The sequence below is a fragment of the Oryctolagus cuniculus genome, chromosome 19 (assembly GCF_051225735.1).
Source record: "Oryctolagus cuniculus isolate XC-2025 breed Fujian yellow rabbit chromosome 19, ASM5122573v1, whole genome shotgun sequence".
Taxonomy (NCBI): domain Eukaryota; kingdom Metazoa; phylum Chordata; class Mammalia; order Lagomorpha; family Leporidae; genus Oryctolagus; species Oryctolagus cuniculus.
The window spans coordinates 23,949,379-23,974,938 of record NC_142885.1 but is presented as its reverse complement, the minus strand read 5'-3'; the positions used below and the strand labels follow the sequence as shown (position 1 = coordinate 23,974,938).

General features: G+C 62.9%; 2 long non-coding RNA genes across 2 annotated transcripts in view; both read right to left on the bottom strand.

Moving 5' to 3' along the window:
- LOC149120424 (uncharacterized) overlaps positions 1–25,560 on the bottom strand; it is an 81,642-nt gene that overhangs the window by 45,718 nt on the left and 10,364 nt on the right. The gene's annotated exons all lie outside the window — the stretch shown is intronic.
- LOC149120425 (uncharacterized) lies at positions 715–25,367 on the bottom strand. The gene is made up of 3 exons (XR_016226215.1): positions 25,240–25,367; positions 1,248–1,317; positions 715–986 (listed from the first exon to the last, which is right to left on the bottom strand). It is a non-coding gene; the product is annotated as an uncharacterized LOC149120425 (long non-coding RNA).

Below are 25,560 nucleotides of genomic sequence, written 5' to 3'. Positions count from 1 at the left end.
CTCAGATGTTCCCCTTAGATGTTCCTCCGTGCATGCCGTCTCTCTCCTCCTTTATAGTCCTCCTCCGCCAATCCCAACTCGGCTGCCCACACGCCGAGTACGCTGCTCTCCAATCAGGAGCAAGTCCTACAGTTTATTGGTTGAACTGGAGGCAGCTGTGCGGAAGCTGTTTACTTCTCTTGCAGCGCCATATTGTGGGAGAGCAGATGCATAGAATAAGTCTTAATTCCAGTAACTCAGTCCAGTCCGGGCTGCTCCCCACAGTAGGAATAAATTTCACTCACCTAAAAAGACTAAAATGTTTTCCTGCCCCTTTTTTCTACACAGCCAATAAAACTTTACTGCAAATTATATTTGGTTTGGATTTTTTTCTGTTCCAAAACCTCTAACAAATAATGAGTTGCCTATACACTTAATTGTTTGGTTTAGTGCTGTACTATATATACATACTTCTTTCCTGGGCTTCTAAAATATCCTGAATCTAATCATTTACATTTTTCTACATTTCCATACTTTTAATAAGCAATCTCAACTCATATATTCTAACATAATTGCACCCAGGGATATCTTTGCTAATGTTCAATAGTAATAATGCCTTTTCCACCACACAAGGCTTACAGAGCAATCTCAATTAATTCCCAACTAACCTTTATTTAAAAAAATTCACAAGTGAATAGTCCTCCTGCTTCCCACATCTTCACGCCCTTTGTTGGGGCAGTTTCATTGCACAATGTATGGCTGGAAACCCCGCAGGCCCAGATGTTTTCATGGGAGAGATGCTGCACCCCCTCAAAATTCTCTACGTTGACTCTCCGCAAATCCAAGATGAACGCTTTATCCCCACTGTCCTGCTAAAAGTGCTTCAAATGTCCTTTAGGAACTCCTTCTGCTTGTCAGCTACCTGACTGGCAATTCTGGAATTCAGACTAGAAATACCACTTGTTCTCCTTGATAGGTGACAACTAACTGAGCACCAAAAAGGAAACCTGTTAAAGTGAAATGAACACTATGAGAAACGGTGACTTGATCAGCCCTCACCCTGACTGTTGATGAGCAACTTGATATGTTATCCCTCTTAGTATTTTTTTTTGTTTGTTCTACTTAATACTTTTGGTTGAATACTGTAATCAATACACAATTCTTCTTAAGTGCTGAAACTTAACTGAAAAGTGATCACTGTTAAATATAAGAGTGGGAATAAGAGAGGGAAGAGATGTGCAATTCGGGACATGCTCAAGCTGACTTACCTCAAACGGTAGAGCTAGAAACATATGCAGGTGCTTGGTATAATTGGAGCTACTTTATTTATTACTTTACCTGGACACAAAGACAAATAAAACTATAGGTAAAATTCAATTTCACAAAATTGCCTTAAAATAAAAAAAAATTTGAAGAGGAAATAGATTCTTCAATTCATCAGTGGTTATCCAAAATATTATTCTATTTATGGAAACTATCTCTAACTTATAATAGATCCCATGTGTACATGACCAGATATGACACATTAAAAGGCTATGAGGTGTCAAAAATATTCAGGCACTTTGTTAGCAGGAGCTACATCACTGGAATGTTCAAAATCTGAAGCTAAGAAAATGTATCGATGTTTATATTCATAAAACAAGGATGAAAAATGACTTAGGTAATCATAAAACCTGATTCAGAGAATGGTATCTTACACCCAAGTAAAGCGTTTTGTCAAATTTCATTGTGTTCACTCAATGGCAGTAGCCAACATTTTAAATGATGCTGAGATTTATTTTTATTGGGAAGGCTAAAACTTAAGGTTTCAATAGGGGCACCGGTTTGAGTCCTGGCTGCTCCACTTCCAATCCAGCTCTCTGCTGTGGCCTAGGAAAGCAGTAGAAGACAGCTCAAGTCCTTGGGCCCCTGCACCCACGTGGGAGACCTGGAGGAGGCTCCTGGCTCCTGGCTTCGATATACTTCCAGTGTTGTGATAAAAGCCAATGTTTTCAAGCACAGAGGGAAAAGGGGTAATGAACAAAACATGTTTTTTTTTTTCAGTTTAAGAGTAGAAATCAGCTTACAGGGTGTCAACATAATGGCCTCCATTCATAGTTACTATGAAATAAAGATTAAATGTTAAATATTTAGCATCAAATTTCTAATCTGAAGGAAAACATATATTGTCATATCTTGCACTTAATGGTTTTCCTTTTCAAATATTTTAGAGATTTACACAGAACTGGAAAATATTCCCCTTTTTTATTTACATTCTTCCTTTCATTTATTGATGGCTTTCAACAATAAAGCATCTTCATTTCGAAGCGTTCTTACCCCAAAATTAATCTACTACTCCAAGAAATAGATTCTATAGTTTTGAGACTTTTAAATTGTTCAAGATTATCCTTAATCTTTGAGATGCAACAGAGTATTTTTTTCTACTCTAAAGAAAATACTAAAATAGACAACTCAGTAACACAGAAATGAATAGTAACACACAATGATGGAATATCTAGGAAAAATTACAATATGATGCACAATCAGTTTGAGTAAGATGTAACTTAGAGTTTAACTTTCAGTTTATTAAGTGCACTGTGTACCTGTCATTCTACAATGCCAGGCATATAGACAAACACTGTTCCACAACAAATGTTTTATGAGCTGGTAGCTATAAATAAAATATTTGCCATTCTACAAAAATCTAATATAATGCAACATCTAATAAAATTCATGTCCCCAAATCATGTCCTGTTTTGGATTAAGTTCTGATTTTTAGGAAATACATACTTATATTCACTAATTTGAGAGAACATACTTAAAATATATATTGTATATCCCCCACAAAAAAAAACTAGCATTACACCAATTAATCAATTTTAGTTATTTTAACTGAAAGTGGGCAGTTTATAACCTGTTCCCACACTGCTTGGAGAACAATCAAATGTAATGGAAGCCAAGCAATTGACACTATTTATAGACATTCTCAGAACCACCTACTTTGTATTGATTGTTTTAAGCACCACTGTAAACTTTTGATTTTTAAGAGTCCCTTTGAAGATGTAGCAGACGTTGGCTTGCTAATCATGCTGGAAAGCATAGTGGGTTCAAAGTTACAAAAATTTCAACACATATAAATTAGTATTAAACTTGGTTATTTTCAATTGTCAATAAACTATAATGAAGGCCTAAAGTCCATAAATATTTGTTTCTGAACCCCTAAGCTTCTATGATTTGTATGTGTGTGCATTCATGTGTTTGTGAAACGGAAATGCATATAAACGCGTACTGGGAAATGTTACACATTGTACTTTTAGCATCATTACTGTGAATACAGATGCGAGGTTTATAAATATTTGGGTGCTTTTCAATATTTCTAGTGATTCAAATGCTGTTAGAATTTAGCATGGTCATTAACACTACATGTACAGTTCGGTGTTAGATTCAGGCGTTCAGACTTTACCATAGTTGTATGCATCATGTTCACTCTCCACTATAACTAGACAGTGATTATAAACTTTATGACCAAATGCACATGATCTCCCCAATGCATGATCTGCATTTTACTTAACACAATTTCAATTTTCCAGAGTTCAGAAATCAACTTTATTATAGGTTTCAGAAATATTAGAGGGAGCAGGGGCAGGCCCTGGAGGGCATGGAGGGAAGTGGGGTCCCGCACTGAAGGGAGGCTAGGGGAGCAGGGTCAGGCCCTGGAGGGCGAGGATGGGAGAAGGGCCCAGGCCCTGGAGGGCAAGTGTGGGAGTGGGGCCGGATCCTGGAGGGCGAGGAGGGAAGTGGGGTTCCACACTGGAGGGCAACAAGGGGAGCAGGGTCCAGCCTGAGAGGGCGAGGAGGGGAGCAGGGCCTGGCTCTGGAGGGTGAGGAGGGGAGCAGAGAAGGACCATGGAGAGTGAGGAGGGGAGCAGGGCCTGGCCCTGAAGGCAAGGAGGTGAGCTGGGCCTGGACCTGGATGGCAAGGAGGGCACCAGGGCCTGGCCCTGGATGGCGAGGAGGGCACTGGGGCCTGGCCCTGGATGGCGAGGAGGGCACTGGGGCCTGGCCCTGGATGGCGAGGAGGGCACTGGGGCCTGGCCCTGGATGGTGAGGAGGGCACTGGGGCCTGGCCCTGGAGGGCATGGAAGGGAGCTGGGCCCAGGCCATGGAGGGCATGGAGGTGAGCAGGGCCTGGCCCTGGAGGGCAAGGAGGGGAGCAGGGTAGGCCCTGGAAGGTGGCAGGGGGAGCAGGGCCTGGCCCTGGGTGGTGGCAAGAGATGCAGGGCCTGGCCCTGGAAGGAGAGGAGGGGAGCAGGGCTCAGCCCTGGAGAACAAAGAGGGGACCAGGGTCCTACACTGGAAGGCAGCTGGGGCAGAAGGGCCAGGCACTGGAGGGCAAGGAGGGGAGTGGGGCCCGGCCCTGGAAGGCAGCGAGAGGTGGGGGGCCTGGACCTGGAGGTTGAGGACGGGAGCGGGGTCAAGCACGGGAGGGCAACAGGAACAGGGCCAGACCCTGGAAGGTAGTGAGGAGATCAGGGCCCTGGCCATGGAGGACATAAAGGTGAGCAGGGCCAGGCCTTGGAGGGTGAGGAGGGGAGTGGGGTCAGGCCCTGGTTGGTGGCAAGGGGATCCAGGCAAGGAAATGGAAGGCAGTGAGTGGAGCAGTGTAAGGCCCTGAAGGGCATGGAGGAAAGCAGGGTCAGGCCCAGTAGGGCAGCGAGCGGAGCGGGGCAAGGCCATGCAGGGCGAGGAGGTGAGCAAAGCCCAGCCCTGGGGGGTGAGGAAGGCAGCAGGGTCAGGCTCTGGAGGGTGCAGAGGGGAGTGGGGCAGGGCCATGGAGGTTGAGGAGGGAAGGAAGGTCTGCCCATGGAGGTCTGTAGGGGAGTGGGGCCCAGCCCTGGAGGCAAGGAGGTGAGCTGGGCCTGGACCTGGATGGTGAGGAGGGCACCAAGGCCTGGCCCTGGAGGGCATGGAAGGGAGCTGGGCCCAGGCCATGGAGGGCGAGGAGGGGATCAGGGTCAATCCCTGGAGGGCGAGGAGGGGAGCAGGGCCCAGGCCCTGGAAGGCGAGGAGGTGAGCAGGGCCTGTCCCTGGAGGGAAAGGAGGGGAGCAGAGTAGGCCCTGGACAGCGGCAGGAGGAGCAGGGCCTGGCCCTGTAAGGCAGCAAGAGATGTGAGGCGTGGTCCTGGAAGGAGAGAGGGGAACGGGGCCCATGCCCTGGAGGACAGCAATGCCTGTTCAAGAGGGGCATGGGGCCTGGCCCTTCAGAGCAAGGAGGGTAGCAGGGCTCGGCCCTAGAGGGTGAATAGGGGACCGCGGTCCTGCATGGGAAGGCAGCTGGGGGAGAAGGGCCCGGCACTGGAGGGCAAGGAGGGCAGCAGGGCCCGGCCCTGGAGGGTGGCAGGGGGAACAGGGCCTGGCCCTGGATGACAGCAAGAGGTGCAGGGCCTGGACCTGGAAGGCAAGGAAGGGAGGGGGGGTCCATGCCCTGGAAGGCGAGGAGGGGAGCAGGGCCTGGCACTGGAGGGTGAGGAGGAGAGCAGGGTCCAATCCCTAGAGGTTGAGGAGGGGAATGGGGCCTGGCCCTGGAGGGCAAGGAGTTGAGGAGGGCCCAGCCCTGGAGGGCAAGGAGGGGAGAGGGGCCAGGCCCTAGAGTGTGGCAAGGGGAACGGGGCCAGGCCCTGGAAGGCAGTGAGGGGAGCGGGGTAAGGCCCTGGAGGGCGTGGAGTGGAGCGGGGTCAGGCCCTGGAGGGCAGCGAGTGGAGCGGGGTCAGGCCCTGGAGGGCAAGGAAAGGAGTGGGGCCAGGCCCTGCAGGATGAGGAGGGGAGCAGGGCCAGGCCGTGGAGGGTGAGCAGGGCCGTGGGGCTCAGGCCCTGGAGGGTGAGGAGGGCCGTGGGGCTCAGGCCCTGGAGGGTGAGGAGGGCCGTGGGGCTCAGGCCCTGGAGGGTGAGGAGGGCCTTGGGGCTCAGGCCCTGGAGGGTGAGGAGGGGAGCAGGACCTGGCCCTGGAGGGTGAGGAGGGCCTTGGGGCTCAGGCCCTGGATGGTAAGGAGAGAATGGGGCACAGGCCCTGATGGACTAGGAGGGAGGCAGGGCCCATGCCCGGGAGGCAGTGATGGCAGTGCCCAAGAGGAGTGGGGCCTGACCCTGGAGGGTGAGGAGGGGAGGGGGACCTAGCCCAGGATTGTAAGGAGGGCTGCAGGGCCCTGGAGGGCAAAGAGGGGAGCAGGGCTGGGCCCTGAAGCGTGAGTAGGGGAGCAAGGCCCGACCCTGGTGGGCATCAAGGTTAGCAGGCCCAGGCCCTGGAGGGCAAGGAGGGGAGCAGGGCCTGGCCCTGGACGGTGAGGCGGGGAGCGTGGTCCTGCCCTGGAGGGTGGCAGGTTGAGCAGGGGCCGGCCCTGGAGGGCGGCAAGAGGAGCAAGGCCTGGCCCTAGAGGGCAACATGGGGAGAGGGTCCATGCCCTGATTGGCAGCGATGCCTGTTTATGAGGCCTGGGCTCTGTTCCCCTCTTCACCCTCCAGGGCCAGGCCCTTCTCTCCTCAGGAACAGCCATCACTGCCCTCCAGGGCATGGGCCCTGCTCCCCTCCTCACCTCCAGGGCCTGACCCCACTCCCCTCCTCTTTCTCCAGGGCTGGACCTTCCTCCCCTCCTCGCCCTCCAGGGCCTGAGGCCTTGTGCCCTCCTCACCCTCTAAGGGCCAGGCCCTGTTCCCCTCAGGCATGGCCATCGGGCCCTGCAGGGCATGGGCCCCGCTCCCCACTTCACCCTCCAGGTCCAGGCCCGCTCTTCATGCCGCCCTCCAAGGCTGGACTCTGCTCCCATTCTCACCCTCAGGGCCAGGCCCTGCCCCTTTCAGACATGGCCATCACTGCCCTCCAAGGCTTGGGCCCCACTCCCCTCCTCACCCTCCAGGGCCAGGCCCGCTCATCTTGCTGCCCTCCAGGGCAGGGCCCTGCTCCCCCGCTGCCCTCAAGTGCAGGACCCCACTCCCCTCCTTGCCCAAGAAGGCCGGGCCCCACTTCCCTCCTCGCCCTCCAGGGCCAGGCCCTGCTCCACTCTCCTCCCTCCATGGCTGGCTGGGCCCCGCTCCCTTTGCCGCCCACCAGGGCCAGGTCCTGCTCCCCTCCTAGCCCTCCATGGCCCTGCCCTGCATACCTCCATGCCCTCTAGGGCAAGGCCCCACTCCCCTCTCTCATGGCCCTCACTTCTGTCCTGGGCATGGGCCATGTTCCCCTCACTGCCTTCCAGGGTCTGACCCTGCTCTCCTCCTTGCACTCCAGGGCCAACCCTGCTGCCTTCCTCACCCTCCAGGGCTAGGCCCCACTCACATGTACACCCTCCAGGACCTGGGCCCACTCCCCATGATGCCCACCAGGGTCGGGCCTCGCTCTGCTACTCAGGCTCCAGGGCCCAGCCCTGCTCCCCTCCTCACCCTCCAGGGCCAGCTCTGCATCCCTTCTACCATCCCAGGCTAGGCCCCCCTCCCCTCCTCGCCCTCCAGGGTCAGGCCCCACTCCCCTCTGGCACGGCCATCACTGCCCTCCAGGGCATGGGCTCTGCTCCCCTCCTCGCCCTCCAGGGCCTGAGCCCCGCTGCCCTCCTCACCCTCCTTGCCATCCATGCTTGCTCCCCTGCTTGCCATCCATGGTGCTGTCCCCTCCATTCGTTGCCCATCAGAGCTTGACCCCACTCCCATCCACACTCTCCAGGGCCTGACCCCGCTCCCCTCACTGCCTTCCAGGGCCTCACCCAGAAATCCTCGCCACCAACCAGGGTCTGACCCTGCTTCCCTATTCACCCTCCAAGGCCTGGCCCTACTCACCTCCATGCCCTCCATGGACTAGGACCCACTCACCTCACTGCCTTCCAGGGACTGGCCCTATTCTCCTCCCCACCCTCTAGGGCCTGACCCCGCTCCCTCCCTCGTTCCCCAGGGCTGGACCATGCTCCTCTCCTTGCCCTCCAAGGCCTGGGGTCCGGTGCCCGCCTCACCCTCCAGAGCCTGGGGCCTGGTGCCTTCCTCACCCTCCAGGGCCAGGCCATGTTACCCTCAGGCATGGCCATCACTGCCATCCAGGACATGGTCCCTGCTCCCCACTTTGCCCTCCAAGGCCGGGCCGCTCCTCTTGCCTGCCTCCAGGGCAGAGCCCTGCTCCCCCACCACCCTACAGTGCAGGACCCCAGTCCCTTCCTTGCCCTCCAGGGCTGCACCTTGCTCCCCAACTCACCCTCTAGGGCCTAGACCCAGCTCCCCTCCTTGCCCTCCAGGGCCACGCCCTGCTCACCTCCTGGCCCTCTAGGGCCTGGAACCTGCTCCCCTCTTAACCCTCCATAGCCCTGCCCTGCATTACTCCATGCCCTCTAGGGTAAGGCCCCATTCCCCTCAGTCGTGGCCATCACTACCCTCCTGGACATGGGCCCTGCTCACCTCACTGCCTTCCAGGGCCTGACCCTGCTTCCCTCCTCGCCCTCCAGGGCCTTTCCTGCTGCCTTCCTTGCCCTCCAGGGCCAGGCCCGGCACCCCTCCTTACCATCCGGGCTAGGCCCCCCTACCCTCCTCACCCTCCAGGGTCAGGCCCCACTCCCCTAAGGCATGGCCATCACTGCCCTCTAGAGCATAGGCCCTAGTCCCCTCCTCGCCCTACAGGGCCTGTGCCCCATTCCCTCCTTACTCTCCAGGGCCTGAGCCCCACTGCCCTCCTTACCCTCCGGGGCCAGGCCCCGCTCCTCTTGCTGCCAAAAAGGGCCGGGCCCTGCTCCCCCTGCCACCCTCCAGTGCAAAACCCTGGTCCCTACCTTGCCCTCCAGAGCCAGGGCCTCTCCCCTCCTCAACCTAAAAGGCCAGTCCCTGCTCCCCTCCTCACCCTCCAGGGCCAGGCCCGACTCCCTCCTTGCCCTCTTGGGCTTGGCCACACTCCCCTCAGGAAGGGCAACACTGCCCTTCAGGGCATAGGCCCTGTTCCCCACCTCACCCTCCAGGGCCAGGCCCCACTCCCCTTGCAGCCCACCAAGGCTGGTCCCTGCTCCCCTCCTAGTCGTCCAGTGCCTGGCCCCTGCTCCTATTGCCCCCGACCAGGGCCAGACCCTGCTTCCCTCCTCACCCTCCAGGGCCTGGGACCGCTCCCCTTGATGCCCACCATGGTCGGGCCTCGCTCCGCTACTCAGGCTCCAGGGCCCAGCCCTGCTCCCCTCTTCATCCTCCAGGGCTGGGCCCTGCACCCCTCCTTACCATCCTGGGCTAGGCCCCCCTCCATTTCTTGCCCTCCAGGGTCAGGCCCCACTCCCCTCAGGCACTGCCATCACTGCCCTCCAGGGCATGGGCCCCACCCCCCTCCTCATCCTCCTGGGCCTGTGCCCCATTTCCCTCCTTGCCCTCCAGGGCCTGGCTCTGCTCAACTCCATGCCCTCCAGGTCCTGACCCGTTCTAGCTCCACTCGCTGCCCTGCATGGCCTGACCCAGTTCCCCTCCATGCCCTCCAGGGCCTGACCCCACTCCCCTCCACTCCCTCCAGGGCCTGGCCCAGATCCCCTCGCCATCAACCAGGGCCTGACCCTGCTCCCCTATTCGCCCTCCAAGGCCTGACCCTGCTGCCTTCCTTGCCCTCCAGGGCCAGCCTCCGCTCACCTGCATGCCCTCCAGGGTCCATTACAGGACCCTGCTCCCTTCCTTGCCCATGAGGGCCGAGCCCCACTTCGCTCCTCAACCTCCAGGGCCAGGCCCTGCTCCACTCTCCTTACTCCACGGCTGGCTGGGACCAGCTCCCCTTGCCACCCACTGGGCCCTGCAACCCCCGCCTCCCTCCAGTGAAGGACCCCACTACCCTCCTTGCCCTCTAGGGCCACGCCCTGCTACCCTCCTGGCCCTCTAGGAACTGGACCCTGCTGCCCTCCTAGCCCTCCATGACCTTGCCCTGCATACCTCTACACCCTCTAGGGCAAGACCCCACTCCCCTCAGTCATGACCATCACTTCCCTCCTGGACATGGGTCCCGCTCCCCTCACTGCTTTCCAGGGCCTGACCCTGCCGCCTTCCTTGCCCTCCAGGGCCTGGGCTTCTCCCGTTGATGCCCATCAGGGTCAGGCCTCACTATGCTACTCAGGCTCCAGGGCCCAGCCCTGCTCCCCTCCTCACCCTCCAGGGTCAGGCCCCACTCCCCTCAGGCATGGCTATCACTGCCCTCCAGGGCCTGGGCCCCACTCCCCTCCTTGCCCTCCAGGGCCTGGGCCCCATTCCCTCCTCACCCTCCAGGGCCTGGCACTGCTCACCTCCACGCACTCCAGGGCCTGGGCCTCATTCCCTCCGCACGCTCCAGGGCCTGACCCTGCTTCCCTCCTTGCACTGCATGGCCCTGCCCCGATCCACTCGCTGCCCTCCAGGGCCTGATCCCATTCCCCTCCATGCCCTCCAGGGCCTGACCCTGCTGCCCTCCCTGCCTTCCAGGGCCTGGCACAGATCCCCTCGCCACCAACTAGGGCCGGCCCTGCTCCCCTACTCGCGCTCTAAGGCCTGGCACTGCTCACATCCATGCCCTCCATGGCCTGGGCCCCAATCCCCTCACTTCCTTCCAGGGCCTGGCCCTGTTCCCCTGGACACCCTCCAGGGACTGACCCCGCTGCCCTGCTGGCCCTCCAGGACCTGACCCGCTCCCCTCCTCGTTCCAGCGCCCGGCCCTGCTCACATCCATGCCCTTCATGGCCTGGGCCCTGTTCCTTCCTAGCTCTCCAAAGCCTGGGCCCAGTTCCCTCCTCACCCTCCTGGAACAGACCCTGCTCCCCTCCTCACCTCCAGGCCTAGGCCCTGCTGCCCTCCTCACCCTCCAGGGCCAGTCCCTTCTCTCCACAGGAACAGCCATCACTGCCCTTCAGGGCATGGGCCCCGCTCCCCTCCTCACCTCCAGGGGCAGGCCCGCTCCTCTTGCCAACCTCCAGGGCAGGACCCTACACCTCCCCCGCCTCTCTCCTGTGCAGGACACCACTCCTCTCCTTTCCCCGGAGGGCCGGGCACTGCTCCCCTCCTCATCCTCTAGGGCCTGGACCCTGCTACCCTCCTTGCTTTCCAGGGAAGGGCCTTGCTCCCCTCCTAGCCCTCCAGTGCTGGGCCCTGCTCCCTTCCACGCCTTCAGGGCCTGGGCCCCACTCCCCTTACTGCCCACCAGGGCCTGACCTGGCTCCCCTCCTTGACCCCCAAGGCCTGGCCATGCTCACCTACATACCCTCCATGGACTGGGCCCCGATCCCCTCACTGCCCACCAGGGCCTGACCCCGCTCTTCTCCTTGACCCCCAAGGCGTGGCCATGCTCACCTACATACCCTCCATGGACTGGGCCCCACTCCCCTTACTGCCCAGCAGGGCCTGACCCTGCTCGCCTCTTTGCTCTCCAGGACGTGGCCCTTCTCACATCCATGCCCTCCATGTCCTGGGCCCCGTTCCTTCCTAGCTCTCCAGAGTCTGGTTCCCTCCTCACCCTCCAGGACTGGAACCTACTCCTCTCCTCACCTCCAGGGCCAGGGTCCTGCTCCCCTCCCTTACCTTCCAGGGCCTGGCCCGGATCCCCTCGCCACCAACCAGGGCCCGACACTGCTCCCCTCCTCACCCTCAAGGACCTGGCAATGACACATCCATGCCCTATGTGGCCTGGCCCTGTTCCCTACTCACCCTCCAGGGCCTGGGCCCTGATCCCCTCGCCACCATCCAGGGCCAGGCCCTGCCCCCTGCTTGCACTCCAGGGCTGGGACCCCTCCGCTAATCCCAAGGACCAGGCACTGCTCCCCTCCTCACCATCCTAGGCAAGGCCCCACTCCTTTTCTTGCCCTCACGGCCCAGGCAGTTTCCCCTCCTTGCCCTCCAGGGCTTGGCCCACATCCCCTCTTGCCCTAAAGGGCCGGGCCACGCTCCCCTCATCGCCCTTCAGAGCTGGGCTCTGCTCCCCTCATCACAGTCCAGGGCCGGGCCCCACTCACCTCAGGAACAGCCGTCACGCCCTCCAGGGCATTGGCCCCGCTCCTCTCCTCGCCCTCCATGGCCAGTCCCCACACCTACTGCCACCCTCCAGGGCCAGGCCCAGCTCCCCTTGCTGCCCACCAGGGCCAGGCCCTGCTCCCCTCCTAGGCCTCCAGGGCCTGGCCACGCTCCCCTCCTCACCCTCCAGGGCCTGGGCCCGCTCACCTTGATGCCCACAAGAGTCAGACCTGGCTCCCCTACTTATGCTCCAGGGCCCAGCCCTGCTCCCCTCTTCACCCTCCAGGGCCAGGCCCTGCACCCCTCCTTAAAATCCTGGGCTAGGCCCCCTTACTCTCCTCGCCCTCCAGGGTCAGGACCCACTGCCCTCAGGCATGGCCATCACTGGCCTCCAGGGTATGGGCCCCGCTCCCCTCGCCTTCCAGGGCCTGTGCCCCATTCCCTCCTCACCCTCAAGTGCCTGGCCCTGCTGACCTCCCTGCCCTCCAGGGCCTGTGCCCCATTCCCTCCTCGTCCTCAAGGGCCTGGCCCTGCTGACCTCCCTGCCCTCCAGGGCCTGGGCTTCATTCCCTCCTCACCCTCCATGGCCCTGCCCTACTCCACTCGCTGCCCTCCAAAGCCTGACCACACTCCCCTCTTTGCTCTTCAGGGCCTGAACCCGTCCCCCTACTGCCTTTCAGGGCCTGGCCTGGCTCCCCTCCTTGCCCTCCATGGCCTCACCCCTCTCTCCTGCCTAGACCTGCTCACCTCCATGCCCTTCATCGCCTGGGCCCCAATCCCCTCACTGCCTTCCCGGGCCTGGCCCCATTCCCCTCGCCACCCTCCAGTGCTGGATATCACTCCCCTCCTAGCCTTCCAGGACCAGGCCCTGCTCTCCACCTCACCCTCCAGGGCCTTGGCTATGCTCCCCTTGTCACCCTCCAGGGCAAGGCCCAGTTCCCCTCCTCACCCTCCAGGGTCTGGGACCTGCTCCCCTCCTTTCCTCCAGGGCTGGACCCCACTCCCCTTGTTGCCCCCCAGGGCGGGACCCCACTTCCCTCTATGCCTTCCATGGCCCTGCCCTGCTCCCCTTGCCGAGCTCCAGGGGCTTACCCTGCTCACTTCCTTGCCCACCAGGGCCTGGGCCGTGCTCCCCTTGCTGCCCACCTGGGCCACGCCCCACTCCCCTCCTCACCCTCCAGGGCCGGGCCCTACTCCCCTCCTCACCATCCTGGGCCAGGCCCCACTCCCCCCTCCTCCTCCAGGGCCTGGGACCTGATCCCCTCACTGCCCTCTAGGGCCAGGCCCTGCCCTCTCCTTGTCCTCCAGGACCAGCCCCCTCCCCTAATTGCCCTCATGGACCAGGCCCTGCTCTCCTCCTCACCATCCTGAGCCAGGCCCCCCTCTTCTCCTTGCCCTCATGTGCCAGGCCAAATTCCCCTCCTTGCCCTCCACGGCCCTGCCCTGTTCCTTCCTCGCCCTCCAGGGCCTGGCCCTGCTCCCCTCCGCGCCATCCAGGGCCAGGCCCTGCTCCCATCCTCACCTTCTAGGGCCTGGGGCCTGAACCCTGCTCACCCTCCAGGGCCTGGCCCTGCTCCCCTCCTCGCCTTCCAGGGCCTGGGCACTGCTGCCTTCCTCACCCTCCAAGGCAAGGAGGGGAGCGGGTCTCATATCCTGGAGGGCATGATGGCTGTGCCTGAGGGGAGTAGTTCCTGACCCTGGAGGGCGAGGAGGGGAGCAGGGACAGAACTTGGAGGGCGAGGAGGGGAGCGGGGTCAGGCCCTGGTTGGTGGCAAGTGGAACAGTCCATGAACTGGAAGTGGAGAGAGAATGGGGCACAGGCCCTGGAGAACAAGAAGGGGAGCAGGCCCATGTCCTGGAGGGCAGTGATGGCCATGCCTGAGGGGAGTAGGGCCTGACCCTGGAGGGTGAGGTGGGGAGGGGGGCCTAGCTTAGGATTTTAAGGAGGGGTGCGGGGCCTGGCCCTGCAGGGCAAAGAGGGGAGTAGGGCTGGGCCATGGAATATGAGACGGGAGCAAGGCCAGACTCTGTGGGCATCAAGGGGAGCAGGCATAGACCCTGGAGAGCGAGCAGGGGAGCATGACCTGGCCCTGGAGGGCAAGGAGGGAAGCAGGGTCAGTCCCAGGAGGGCAAGGAGGGGCGGGAGTCCCAGGCCCTAGAGGGTGAGGATGGGAGGAAAGGCTGACCCTGTAGAGTAATGAAGGGAGCTGACCCGGCCCTAGAAGTCAAGGAGGAGAGCAGGGCCAGACCCTGGAGGGCAAGGAGGGGAGCAGGGCCCATGCCCTGGAGGGCAGTGATGGACATACCTGAGAGAGTGGGGCCAAGCCCTGGACTGTGAGGAGGGGAGCAGGGCCCAGCCCTGAAGGGCTAGGAGGGGAGTTGCGCCCAGGCCATGGAGGGCGAGGAGGGGAGCAGGTCCTGGTTTGGAGGGCGTGGAGGGGAGATGGGTTAGGCCCTGGAGGGTGAGGAGGGCAGCTGGGCCTTGCCCTGGAGGGTGAGGACTGGAGCAACGCCTGGCCCTGGAGGGTGATGAGGCATCGTGCCCAGGCCCTGGAGGGCAAGGATGGGAGCAGGGCCTGACCCTGTAGGGTGAGGAGGGGTGCTGGGCCCAATCCTAGAGGGTATTGAGGGGAGCGTGGCCCAGCCCCTTAGGGCAAGGAGGGGATGGGGCCCAGGCCCTGGGGGGTGAGGAAGGGAGCGAGGCCCATACCCTGGAGGGCAGTGTTGGCTGTTCCTGAGAGGAGAAGGTTCCGGTCCTGGAGGACGAGGAGGGAACTGGGCCCAGGCTCTGGAGGGCTAGGAAGAAACGGGGCCCAGGCCATGGAGGGCGTGGATGTGAGCAGGGCCAGGCTCTGGAAGGCGAGGAAGGAAATGGGGTCAGGTCCTCTAGGGCAAGGATGGGAGTGGGGGCAGGTCCTGGAGGCTACAGAGGGGAACAGGTCCAGGTCCTGGAAAGCAATGAGGGGATTGGGGCCCAGGCCGATGATGGAATGGATGTGAGCAGGGCCAGGTCCTGGAAGGCGAGGTGGGGAGCAGGGCCTATGCTCTGGAGGGCAGTGATGCCCTTCCTGAGGGGAGTGGGCCCTAGCCTGGAAGGCAGTGAGGGGAGTAGGACCCAGGCCCTGGAGGGCGAGGAGGGGAGCAGGGCCCAGTCCCAAGAAGGCAAGGAGGGGAACAGGGCCAGGCCCTGAAACAGTGAGGGGAGTGGGACCCAGGTCCTGGAGGGTGAGGAGGGGAGCGGGGTCAAGTTCTGAAGGGTGGCGAGGGGAACAGGGCCAGGCCCTGGAAGGCAGTGAGAGGAGCGGGACCCAGGTCCAGGAGGGCGAGGAGGGGAGCAGGGTCAGGTCCTTGAGGGCGAGGAGGGTAGAGGGGGCAGGCCATGGAGGGTGGCTAGGGGAATGGGGCCAGGCCCTGGAAGGCAGTGAGGGTAGTGGAACCCAGGTCCTGGAGGGCGAGGAAGGGAGTGGGGTCAGGCTCTGGAGGGCGAGGATGGGAGAAAGGCCTGACCCTGTAGGGTGATGAGTTCACCCGGCCCTGGAGGTCAAGGAGATCGGGGCCTGGCCCTGGAGGGCGAGGAGGGGAGTGGGGCCCATGACCTGGAGGGCAGTGATGGCTGTTCCTGAGGGGCATGGGGCCTGGCGCTGGACTGTGAGGAGGGGAGCAGGGCCCACCCCTGAAGGGCTAGGAGGGGAGCTGGGCCTAGGCCATGGAGGTTGAGGAGGGGAGTGGGTCCTGGTTTGGAGGGCATGGAGGGGAGTTGGGTCAAACCCTGTAGGGCGAGGAGGGGAGCAGGGCCTGGCCCTGGAGGGCGATGAGGGGTCATGCCCAGGCCCTGGAGGGCAAGGATGGGAGCAGGGCCTGACCCTGTAGGGTGAGCAGGGGTGCTGGGCCCAGCCCTAGAGGGTGTTGAGGGGAGCATGGCCCGGCCCTTTAGAGGAAGGAGGGGATGAGACCCAGGCCCTGGAGGGTGAGGAGGGGAGGCTGGCCTGGCCCTGGTATGCAGCATGGGGAGTGGGGCCGGGAGTGTGGAAGGGAGCAGGGCCCAGCACTGGAGGGCTAGGAGGGGAGCAAGGCCCTTCCCTGGAAAGCAGGGAGGGTAGCAGGGTCCAGGTCCTAGAGGATGAGGAGGGGAGCAGTGCCTGGACCTCTTGGCCAAAGAGGGGAGTGGGGTCCTGACTGGAGGGCAGCGGGGGAAGTAGGGCCCTGCCCTGGTGCGCCAAGAGGAACAGGCCTGGCCCTGGAGGGTGAGGAGGGTTGTGGGGCCCATGCCCTGGAGGGTAGTGATGGCTGTTCCTGAGGGGAGAAGTGCCTGGCCCTGGAGGTTGAGGAGGGCAGAAGGGCCTAGGCCTGGAGGTGAGGAGGGGAGAAGGTTCCAGTCCTGTAGGGCGAGGAGGGGGCAGGGACTGGCCCTTGCGGGCCGTGAGGGGATCAGGTCCCAGACCCTGGAGGCAGAGGTGGGGAGGAGGGCCTGGCCCAGCATGGTGAGGAGGGGAGTAGGGTCTAGCCCTGGGGGGCAAGGAGGGAGCAAAGCATGGCCCTGGTGGGCAGCAAGGGAAGCACAGCCCAGGCCCTGGTGGGCAAGGAAAGTGAGAAGGGTAAGGCCCTGGAGCACAACGAGGGGAGCAGGCCTGCACTGGAGGGTGGCAGGGATAGTAGGGCCCTGCCTTGGCTGCGGAAAGAGGAGCGGGCCTGGCCCTGGAGGGTGAGGAGAGGAGCAGGGTCAGGTCCTGGAGCATGAGGAGGGGGCAGTGCCTGGCCCTTGAGGGCCACGAGGGGATCAGGTCCCAGGCCCTGGAGGGGGAAGTGGGAAGGAGGGCCTGGCCCAGGACCGTAAGGAGGGCAATAGGGCATAGCCCTGGAGGGCTAGGAGGGGAGTGGGGCATGGCCCTGGTGGGCAGCAAAGGGAGCACGGCCCAGGCCCTGGTGGGCAAGGAAGTGAGAAGAGTAAGCCCCTGGAGTGTGGCGAGGGGAGCAGGACAGGGCCATGGACAGCATAGAGGGAAGTGGGGTCCTGCACTGGAGGGCAACAAGGGGAACAGGGCCCAGGCCCTGGAGGGCGAGAATGGTAGGAGGGCCTGACCCTCTAGGATGAGGAGGGGAGTTGGGCCTGGACCTGGAGGGCCAGGAAGGGACCATAGCCAAGGCCCTGGAGGGCTAAGTGGGGAGCAGTGTCCAGCACTGGAGGGTGGTGAGGGGAACGGAGCCAGGCCCTGGAAGGCAGTGAGGGGATCGAGGCCCAGTCCATGGAGGGCATGGGGTTGAGCAGGGCCAGGCCTTGGAGGGCACAGATTGGAGCGGGACCCAGGCCCTGTTTGGCAAGGAGGGGAGCAGGGCTCAGGTCCTGGAGGGCAAGCAAGGGAGCAGTGCCCGGCGCTGGAGGGCCAGGAGGGGAGCGGTGTCCAGCTCTGGAGGGTGGCTAGGGAAGCAGTGCCTGGCACTGGAAGGCAAGGAGGGGAGCAAGGTCCAAGCCCTAGAGGGCGAGGAAGGGATCAGGGCCTCGCCCTGGAGGGCAAGGAGGGAAAGTGGGTCCTGCACTGGAGGGCAGTGGTGGGAGCGGGGCCTGCCCTGGTGGGCAGCAAAGGAGCAGGGCCCAGGCCCTAGAGGGCAAGGAAGTAAGCAGGGTCAGGCTCTGGAGCGCTGCGAGGGGAGCAGGGCAGGGCCATGGAGGGCATAGAGGGAAGCAGGGTCCCGCACTGGAGGGAAAATAGGGGAGTGGGGTCTGGCCCTGGAGGGTGAGGTTGGGAGCAGGGCCTGACCCTGGAGGGCGGGGAGAGGAACGGGGTCCAGGAGCTAGAGGGCCAGGAGGGGAGCAGAGCCGACCCTCTTGGGCAAGAAGGGGAGTGGGATCTTGCACTGGAGTGGGGCGGGGGGAGTAGGGCCCTGCCCTGGAGGGCAGCAGGAGCAGGCCTGCCCCTGGAGGTGAGGAGGGGAGCAGGGCCCTTGCCCTGGAGGGCAGTGTTGGCTGTTCCTGAGGGGAGAAGGTCCTGGCCGTGGAGGTGAGGAGGGGAAGAGGGTCCGGTCTTTGAGGGCGAGGAGGGAACTGGGCCCAGTCTCTGGAGGGCTAGGAAGGAACAGGGCCCAGGCCATGGAGGGCATGGATGTGAGCAGGGCCAGGTCTTGGAGGTCAAGGAGGGGAGAAGGGTCAGGTCCTGGAGGGTGAGGAGCAGAAGGGGGCAGGCCCTAGAAGCTGGCTAGGGGAATGCGTCCAGGTCCTGGAAGGCAGTGAGTGGAGTGGGACCCAGGGCATGGAGGGCATGGAGGGGAGCAGCTCCAGGCCCTGGAGGGTGGCGAGGGAACTGGGCCAGGCCCTGGAAGACAGGAGCAGGACCCAGGTCCTGGAGGGTGGCGAGGGGAACTGGGCCAGGCCCTGGAAGGCAGTGACACGCTCAGGGCCCAGTCCATCGAGGGCATGGATGTGAGCAGGGCCAGGCCCTGGAGGGCGAGGAGGGGAGCGGGGTCAGGTCCTGGAGAGTGAGGAGGGGAGAAGCTCCAGGCCCTGGAGGGTGAGGGGAACTGGGCCAGGCCCTGGAAGGCAGTGAGGGTAGCAGGTCCCAGGACCTAGAGGGCAAGGAGGGGAACAGGGTCCTGCACTGGAGGGCAGCGGGGGAGCAGGTTCCTGCTCCTGGAGGGTGAGGTGGGGATCAGGACCCATGCCCTGGAGGGCAGTGATACCCTTCCTTGGGGAGTGCGGCCTAACCCTGGAAGACAGCGAGAGAAGTGAGCCAGACTCTTGAGGGCGAGAAGGGGAGCAGGGCCCAGGCCCAAGAGGCCAAGGATGGGAGTGGGGCTCTGGCCCTGGAGGGCGAGGATGGGAGCAAGGCCTGACCCTGTAGGGTGAGGAGGGGAGCTGGCCCGGCCCAGGAGGTCAAGGAGGGGAGCGAGGCCTGAGCCTGGAGGGCGAGGAAGGGAGCAGGGCCCATGCCCTGGAGGGCAGTGATTGCCATTTCTGAGGGGAGTGGGCCCCGGCCATGGACTGTGAGGAGGGGAGCAGGGCCCAGCCCTGAAGGGCTAGGAGGGGAGTTGTGCCCAGGCCATGGAAGGTGAGGACGGAAGCAGGTCCTGGTTTGGAGGGCGTGGAGGGGAGATGGGTTAGGCCCTGGAGGGTGAGGAGGGCAGCTGAGCCTTGCCCTGGAGGGTGAGGACTGGAGCAACGCCTGGCCCTGGAGGGCGATGAGGGGTCGTGCCCAGGCCCTGGAGGGCAAGGATGGGAGCAGGGCCTGACCCTGTAGGGTGAGCAGGGGTGCTGGGCCCAGCCCTAGAGGGTGTTGAGGGGAGCGTGGCCCGGCCCTTTAGGGAAAGGAGCGAATGGGGCCCAGGCCCTGGAGGGTGAGGAGGGGAGGCTGGCCTGGCCCTGGTGGGCCGCAAGGTGAGCAGGGCCCAGGTCCTGTAAATGAGGAATTGAGAAGGGCTCAGCACTGCAGGGCTGGGGGGGAACAAGGCCTGACTCTGCAGTGTGAGGAGGGCTGTTGGGCCCAGCCCTTGATGGTGTTGAGGGAAGCATGACCTGGCTTTTTAGGGCGAGGAGGGGATGGGGGCCAGGCCCAGTGGGCGAGGATGGGAACTCCGCATGGCCCGTAAGGGCAAGGAGAAGAGGGGGGCCTGGCCCAGGACTGGAAGAGGGGGAGCTGGGCCTGGTCCTTGAGGACAATTAGGGGAGGGGGGCCGGCCCTGGAGGGCGAGGAGGCGGTAGGGTCTGGTCCTGGAGAGCTGCAAGGGGATCAGTTCTCAGGCACTAGAGGGGGAGGTGGGGAGGGGTCCTGGCACAGGATGGTGAGGAGAGGAGTAGGGCCTGGCCCTGGAGGGCGAGGAGGGGAGTGGGGCGTGGCCCTGGTGGGCAGCAAGAGGAGCACAGCCCAGGCCCTGGTGGGCAAGGACGTGAGCAGGGTAAGCCCCTGGAGCTCGGGGAGGGGAGCAGGGCGGGGCCATGGACAGCATAGAGGGAAGTGGAGTCCCGCACTGGAGGGCAGAAAGGGGAACAGGGCCCAGGCCCTGGAGGGCGAGGATGGGAGCAGGGCCCAACCCTCTAGGATGAGGAGGGGAGTTGGGCCTGGACCTGGAGGGCCAGGAAGGGACCATAGCCAAAGCCCTGGAGGGCGAGGTAGGGAACAGGGTCCGGCCCTGGAGGGCCAGGAGGTGAGTACTGTCCAGCACTAGAGGGTGGTGAGGGGAATGGGCCAGGCCCTGGAAGGCAGTGAGGGGATCAAGGCCTAGTCCATGGAGGGCATGGAGGGGAACAGGGCCAGGCCTTAGAGGGCAAAGAGGGGAGCAGTGCCCAGCGCTGGAGGGCCAGGAGGGGAGCAGTGTCCAGCTCCAAGAGGGCAGTTAGGGAAGCAGTGCCTGGCCCTGGAAGCTAGTAGGGGAGAAGGGTCCAGGACCTAGAAGGAGAGGAAGGGATCAGGGCCTGGCCCTGGAGGGCAAGGAGGGAAGGTGGGTCCTGCACTGGAGGGCAGTGGTGGGAGCGGGGCCTGCCCTGGTGGGCAGCAAAGGAGCAGGGCCCAGGCCCTAGAGGGCAAGGAAGTAAGCAGGGTCAGGCTCTGGAGGGCCGCAAGGGGAGCAGGGAAGGGCCATGGAGGGCATAGAGGGAAGCAGGGTCCCGCACTGGAGGGAAATTAGGGGAGTGGGGTCTGGCCCTGGAGGGTGAGGTTGGGAGCAGGGCCTGACCCTGGAGGGCAGGGAGAGGAACAGGGTCCAGGAGCTAGAGGGCGAGGAGGGGAACAGAGCCCAACCCTCCTGGGCAAAGAGGGGAGCAGGATCCTGTATGGAGGGCGGCGGGGGGAGTAGGGCCCTGCCCTGGAGGGTGGCAAGAGGAGCAGGCCTGCCCCTGGAGGGCGAGGAGGGGAGTGGGGCCATGCCCTGGAGGGCAGTGTTGGCTGTTCCTGAGGGGAGAAGGTCCTGGCCGTGGAGGGTGAGGAGGGCAGCAGGGCCTAGGCCCCGGAGGTGAGGAGGGGAGCAGGGTCAGGTCCTGAAGGGCGAGGTGGGGAGTGTTGTCAGGAACTTGAGGGTGAGGAAGGGTGAGGGGGCAGGCCCTGGAGGCTGGCGAAGGGAACAGGGCCAGGCCCTGGAAGGCAGTGAGGGGAGCGGATCCCAGGTCCTGGATGGGAAGGAGGGGAGCTTGGTCAGGCCCTGGAGGCTCGCGAGGGGAGCAGGGCCAGCCCCTGGAAGGCAGTGAGGGTAGCGGGGGCAGGCCCTGGAGGCTGGCAAGGGGAATGGGGTGAGGCCCTGGAAGGCAGTGAGGGGAGCGGGACCCAGGTCCTGGAGGGCGGCGGGGGAAGCAGGGTCCAGCTCTGGAGGGTGGCAAGGGGAGCGGAGCCTGGCCCTGGAGGGCAAGGTGGGGAGCAGGGCTCATGCCCTGGAGGGCAGTGATGCCCTTCCTGAGGGGAGTGGACCCTAGCCCTGGAAGGCAGTGAGGGGAGTGAGACCCAGGCCCTGGAGGGCGAGGAGGGGAGCAGGGCCCCGGCCCAAGAGGCCAAGGATGGGAGTGGGTCCCAGGCCCTGGAGGGTGAGGATGGGAGCAAGGCTTGACCCTGGAGGGTGAGGAGGGGAGCAGGGCCCATCCCTAGAGGGCAGTGATGGCCGTTCCTGAGGGACGTGGGGCCCAGCGCTGGACTGTGAGGAGGGGAGCAGGGCCCAGTCCTGAAGGCCTAGGAGGGGAGCTGGGCCCAGGCCATGGGCGAGGAGGTGAGCGGGGCCTGGTTTGGAGGGCATGGAGGGGACCTGGGTTAGGGCCTGGAGGGTGAGGAGGGGAGCTGGGCCCAGACTTGGAAGGCAAGGTTGGGAGCAGGTCCTAACACTGGAGGGCGAGGAGGGAACTTGGCCCAGGCTCTGGAGGGCTAGGAAGGAATGGGGGCCAGGCCATGGAGGGCGCGGATGTGGAGGGCGAGGAGGGGAGTGGAGACAGTTCCTGGAGGGTGAGCAGGGGAGTGGGGTCAGGTCCTGGAGGGCGAGGAGGGGAATGGAGCCAGGTCCTGGACGTTGGCGAGGGGAACAGTTCTAGGCCCTGGAAGGCAGTGAAGGTATCGGGGCCCAGACCATGGAATGCATGGAGATGAGCAGTGTCAGGCCTTGGAGGGTGATGTGGGTGGTGTGCCTAGGCCCTGGAGGGCAAGGATGGGAGCAAGGCCTGACCCTGTGGGATGAGGAGTGGTGCTGGGCCCAGCCCTTGAGGGCATTGAGGGGAGCATGACCTGGCTTTTTAGGGCAAGGTGGGGATGGGGACCAGGCCCTGGAGGGTGACGAAGGGAACTCAGTGGCCCATGAGGGCAAGGAGAGGATGGGGGCCTGGCCCAGGACTGTGAGGAGGGGAGCTGGGCCTGGTCCTTGAGGGCGATTAGGGGGGGGGGGGTCGGCCCTGGAGGGCAAAGAGGGGGCAGGGCCTGGCCCTGGAGTGCTGGGAGGGGATCAGGTCCTAGGCCCTGTAGGCGGAGGTGGGGAGGAGGGCCTGGCCCAGCATGGTGAGGAGGGGAGTAGGGCCTAGCCCTGGAGGGCGAGGAGGGGAGCGGGGCATGGCCCTGGTGGGCAGCAAGGGGAGCACAGCCCAGGCCCTGGTGGGCAAGGACGTGAGCAGGGTAAGCCCCTGGAGCACAGCAAGGGTATCAGGGCGGGGCAATGGAAGGCATAGAGGGAAGCAGCATCCTGCACTGGAGGGCAGCAAGGAGAGCGGATCCGGCCCTGGAGGAAAGGAGGGGAGCAGGGCCCAGGCCCTGGAGGGCGAGGAGAGGAACCGGTCAGGTCCTGGAGGGTGAGGAGGGGAGCGGGGTCAGGCCCCGTAAGGCAGTGAGGGGAGCAGGACTCATGCCTCGGAGGGTAAGGAGGGAAGCGGGTTCAGGTCCTGTAGCACAAGGAGGGGAGCAGGTTCCAGGCCCTGGAGGGGGAGGATAGCAGCAAGGCCTGACCCTGTAGGGTGATGAGGGGAGCTGGCCCAGCCCTGGAGGTCAAGGAAGGGAGCGGGGCCTGGGCCTGGAGGGTGAGGATTGGAGCGGGGCCCATGCCTTGGAGGGCAAGGAGGGAAACTGGGCCCAGGCCCTGGAGGGCGAGGAGGGGAGCGGGTCAGGTCCTGGAGGGCAAGGAGGGGAGCGGGGTCCTGCACTGGAGGGCAAGGAGGGAAGCAGGTCAGGTCCTGGAGGGTGAAGAGGGGAGCAAGGCAGGGCCCTGGACAGCGAGTAGGGGATCGGTGACTAGGCCCTGGAGGGCAAGGAGGGGAGCAGGGCAGGGCCGAGGAGGTGAGGAGGGTACGGGGCCCAGGCCCTGGAGGCTGCGGTGGTGAGCTGGGCCAGGCCTTCAAGGGCAAGGAGGGGAGCTGGGCCCAGGCCCTAGAGAGCGAGGAGGGGAGCAGGGCCGGGCCCTAGAGGGCAAGGAGGGGAGCAGGGTCCTGCACTGGAGGGCAGCGTGGGGAACGGGGCCCAGGTCCTGGAAGGCAACAGGTGAGCTGGGCCCGGCCCTGGAGGTGAGAGATCTGAGCCTAGATCACGGTTCACTTATTTTAGACTGAGCCTCCATCTTGTTATTTGGGCCTGATAGCCACCCTCCAGGCCAGACACCACTCCCCTCCTCACTCACCAGGGCCTGGGCCCTGCTCCCCTCAGCGCCTTCCAGGGCCAAACCCAGCTCCCCTCCTTGCCCTAAAGGGCCTTGGCCTGCTCCTCTGCTTGCCCTAAAGGGACTGGGCCCTGCTCCCCTCCTTGCCTTCCAGGGCCAGAAAATGCTCTCCTAAGGTGCAGGCCTCCTCGCCCTCCAGGGCCCGGCCCAGCTCAGCTTGCTGACTTCCAGGGCTGGAGGATGCTCCCCTCACAGCCCTCCAGGTCCAGACCCCGCTCCCCTCCTCACACTCCAGGGCCTGGGCCTTGCTCCTCTGCTCGCTCTCAAGGGGCTTGGCCCCACTCCCCTTCTTGCCATCCAGGGAATGGGCCCCGCTCATGTCATCACCCTCCAGGGCTGGATCCCGCTCCCTTCCTCGCTATCCAGAGCCTGGGCCCAACTCCCCTCCTCACTCTCCAGGGACGGCACCACTCCCACCTCACACTCCAGGGCCGGTGCCGTGCTCCCCTCACCGCCCTCCAGGGCTGGGCCCTTCTCCCCTCTTTGCCCTCCAGGGAGTGGGCCCCGCTTCCTTTCTAGCCCTCCAGGGCCTGTGCCATGGTCCTTTGCTCGCCCTCCAGGCACTGGGTCCTGCTCCCCTCCTTGCCCTCCAGAGCCCAGCCGGGATCCCCTCCTCACCCTCCAGGGCCTGGGCCCTATTTCCTCCTCACCCTCCAAGGCCTGGGCCCTGTTCCCTCCTCGCCCTCCAGGGCCATACCCTGCTCCCCTCCTCACCCTCCAGGAAATGGGCCCCACTCCCTTCATCGCCCTCCAGGGACTGGACCCCACTCCCCTCCTCACCCTCCAGGGCCAAACTCTGTTCCTCCTCTAGCCTTCCAGGGACTGGGCCCCGCTCCCCTTGCCACCCTCCAGTGCCGGACCCTGCTCCCCTCCTCGCTCTCCAGGGATGGGTGCCACTCCCCACCTCGCACTCCAGGGCCTGTGCCCTGCTCCCCTAGCCACCCTCCAGGGCTATACCAGGCGCCACTCACTGCCCTCCATGGCCAGACCCCACTCCATCCTCGCCCTGCAGGGCCTGGGCCCTGCCCCACTTCTCTCCCTTCTGGGAGAGACCCCACTCCCCTCCTGGCCCTCAAGGGCCTGGTCCCTGCTCCCCCATCACCCTCCTGGGAGTGGGCCCTGCTCCCCTTGCAGCCCTCCAGGATCAGACCCTGCTCCCCTCCTCACTCTCCAGGGCCTGGGCCCTGCTCCACTCCTGGCCCTCCAGGGCCTGGGCCCTGCTCCACTCCTAGCCCTCCAGGGCCTGGGCCCTGCTCCACTCCTCGCCTTCTTGCCAAGCTCTGCTGCACTACTCGCCCTTCAGGGCCTGGCCCTGCTCCCCTCCTCACCCTCCAGGGTCTGGGTCCAGCTCCCTTCATCGCCTTCCAGGGCCAGACCCCACTGCCCTCCTTGCCCTCCAGGCACTGGGCCCAGCTCCCATCCTCCCCCTCCAGAGCCGGACTCAGCTCTGCTCCTCATTCTCCGGGCAAAACCCCACTCCCCTCTGGCCCTCTAGAGCCTGGGCCCACTCCCCTCCTTGCCCTCCAGGGCCTGGCCCTGCTCCCCTCTGGCCCTCCAGGGCCTGGGCCCCACTCCCCTCCTTGCAATCCAGGGGCAGACTCTGCTCCCCTCCTCAGTCTCCAGGGCCTGGGCCCTGCTCTACTCATGACCTCCGGGTCCGAAGCCCGCTCCCCTCCTCGCCCTCCAAGTCCTGGGCCTTGCTCCCCTCCTTGCCCTTTTTCCTTTTACCTGCTCTGACTCCCCATACTGAAGGCCTCAATGAACGCCCATGCAAATACAGCCTGTTCAGGCTGCACTGCCTCACTCTGCAGTCTGTTCATCAGGAACTCCATGCAGTCACTGCCACAATTCTCCTGCTTCTTAAAGCTGTTCTGACCCACAGCTGATTTTAATTTCCTCCCACTCTACCTCATTAATGAGCTCTACCCTCTTCCCCCCAGCCCTCCAGCCCACTACTCTCCTAAGATAGAGAATCTGCAACAATCTTGCCTCACTGCCAGCCATTCACATCCTGTCTTCCTACCAGGTGTGAGAAGAGCAATTTTCAAC